The sequence below is a fragment of the Trachymyrmex cornetzi genome, unplaced genomic scaffold (genome assembly GCF_001594075.2).
Source record: "Trachymyrmex cornetzi isolate Tcor2-1 unplaced genomic scaffold, Tcor1.1 scaffold349, whole genome shotgun sequence".
In the NCBI taxonomy this organism is placed as follows: domain Eukaryota; kingdom Metazoa; phylum Arthropoda; class Insecta; order Hymenoptera; family Formicidae; genus Trachymyrmex; species Trachymyrmex cornetzi.
The window spans coordinates 147,417-150,539 of record NW_017298203.1 but is presented as its reverse complement, the minus strand read 5'-3'; positions in this window follow the sequence as shown (position 1 = coordinate 150,539).

The window sequence follows — 3,123 nt, the reverse complement described above, 5'->3', positions numbered from 1 at the left end:
AACGACAGGGGAATGCTCGACTGTAGTTGGTTCTTACATTCTGATCCTCGGTGGAAATTAATAGCGTTTTTGGTCCGATCGTGGGTTTGCACCAACTTGGTTGGATTAATCTTTCCTATTGGTTGACGTCACCCCCTCTACCAATAGGAGAGCATAAAACGCCATTAATCCAACTCAGGTTGGTGCAAACCTGGCCGGGCCGTAAACGCTATAAGCCTTTAACACAGACGATGGTATTGACGCATGTGCATTGCGAACATTTGGGACTCTATACTTTTCTCTCTCGCACAGACGTTGGCTTCACGTTCAGCGCCCTATTCCGCTTCCAGGGGCTCTATTCTTGGAAAGAAACGTATACGAAAGTTTAGGGAAATACTATAATATACGTAACGTATACTGTAGCATTATCCTAGACTTCGTATATGTTTCTTTTCAAGAATAGAGCCCCAGTAGTATATGTTCTAAGTCGGTGTCAAAGGGCATCGGTGTCAGCAGGCTTGTTCTTTTTTAGCTAAACTTTTGCACCAGTTCATCTCTCTTCCTCTTTATTCTTCCTGGAGAGAAAAGGAAGAAAGGTGAACTGGTGCAAAAGTTCAACTAAAAAGAACAGATTTAATAGGTCTGTTTTTTATTTTTAGTCGGTGCAATAAGGACCACTTTTACTATCGTCGGCTTATAACGTTTTTCACTGGCAGAACAGGCACGCATTCAGTGCACATTAAAGCTGTTGTATATTAACCTAATCTGACTGTAAAAGTGAGAAATCTCAGTTAATAAAATATCCAATGTATATTTTATCAAATATCACAATAAAATGTATTAAGGATTTCGTGGTTTAATTCATTTCTACATTTTTATTAAACGTACATTTTTATGTCGATTTGTGTACAACGGCTTTAAAGTGCACTGAGTGCGCACCAGCTCTGCCAGTGAAAAACGCTATTACTTAATCAGCCTAGTAACCGTAATAAAATAGAAAGAGATAAAACTATTTCTATCTCTTTCTATTTCATTACAGTTACTAGGCTGGTTTAGGGCTACCGCACACACCTTCCGTAACAGTAACCATAAGACGTACCATAAAAATTAGCCAATCACATTCGAGAGTTCTTTTGAACTCTTAATTCTGATTGGCTGATACTTACGGTATGACTTAAGATTATTGTTACGGAAGATGTGTGCGGCAGCCCTTAGGGCCATTCCACACAAACTTGCAGAGTCGCATAACCATATGCATAAAGAAAATTATCCAATCTGTCATAAAGACAAACGTAAACTACGATTGAATGATTTTCTTTATGCATATGTTTATGCGGCTATGCAAGTTTGTGTAGAATGGCCCTTAGGCCCAGTTCCACAACCCACGGTTAACTCTAAAGCGAGAAGCATAGACTCTTACATAACGCATAAAACATGAGGCATAAGAAAATCAACCAATCAGAGTTCTCTATTACATGGAAGGGAAAGAAACGGAGAACTTCGATTGGTACATATTCTTATGCATTACGTGTTATGCGTTATGCAAGAGTTTGTGCTCCCCGCTTTAACCAAAGTTCAATTTGTTTCTCATCTCTTTCCAATTCGAGAATTGGAAAGAGACAATGAATAAGTTGAAACTCGGTTAAGAGTTAACCGTGAGTTGTGGAACTGGGCCTGAAGGCCATGGCACATAAAAAAACTTAAGTCGTAAGACTTAAGCAGTAACGAAATTAACATGTTGGATTCGCTATTGATTACGTATGGTCTTAGGCGTCGTCTACAATACACGGAGTAAGAAGTAAGAGTAAGAAATCGACCAATCACAGTCGAATGTGAGAAGAATAATCGACTGTGATTGGTCAGTTTCTTACTCTTACTTCTTACTCCGTGTATTGTAGACGGGCCTGAACGGTCTCTATTGTGATTGGTCGATTCGCTTACTGCTTAAGTCTTACGCCTTAAGTTTTCTTTATGTGCCATGGCTTTAACAAAAGGCCTTAGCACGTAAAAAAGCATTAACCGTAACTTTAAAGCTGGGAGCACATATGGCCTGTTCTTTTTGGCTGAACTTTTGCACCAGTTCACCTTTTTTCCTCTTCTTTCCTCCTAAAGAGAAAAGGAAGAAAGCTGAACTAGTGCAAAAATTCAGTAAAAAAAAACAGGCCTATAGAAAAACGTAAGTCCGTAAGACGTAATCAGTAAGGAAATCGTAACATTGGATTCGTTACTGGCCTTACGGTTTCTACTGTGATTGGTCAATTCACTTACTGCTTGCGTGTTACGGCCTTACATTCTTGTATGTGTCATGGGCTTAAAACCGGGAGCACATAGAAAAATGTAAAGCCGTAAAGCGTAATCAGTAAGGAAATCGTAACATTGGATTCGCTACTGGCCTTACGGTCTCTGCCGTGATTGGCCAATTCACTTACTGCTTGCGTGCTAGGGCCTTACGTTCTTGTATGTGTCATGGGCTTACCCGGATCTACAATAGGTGTTTTAAGCCTTAAGCCGTAAGAAATTGACCAACTACAGTCGAATCCGAGAAGAATAAGCGACTGTGATTCACCCATTTCTTATGGCTTAAGGCTTAAAACCCTGTTGTAGACCCGAGGTTAAGGCGATGCTAAAGCCTCCTGTTTTACCACATTTACATTCGGTGAAAAATCTCTGTATTGGATGTATGGATTGCAAAAGTATTATTGCTTAAATTAAAGTACGCACAAACAGGATCTCACTGCACTGGATTTTATGAGAAAATCGAAAAAAAGTTTCAGATTTGTTAAAAATTCCCTTACTTTTGACTCGTACAGCTGTCACCTCAGATATATATTTGCTTGATATAAGAGTTTTAGAGTCCATATCTTGAAAATAAGCGTGCAGCTGAGGTCACATTATTGAAACGAACGATACCGAGTTTGTAGAACTAAGATTGAAAGTCTAGAAAAGAAATATTTGCATCGAATAGAAAATACGTGTATACAGGTGCTTTGCGAAGACTGGGACTGTAAACAGAGCCGAAATTCCGTGTAGCAGTAGTTGCGCAGTCTTGCGATAGGTGGTGCTGGCATATGTTAGATAAGAACAGATGTATGCGTTTGAGTAAGACAGATTGATATATATTATATAATATAATGTAAAAACTAA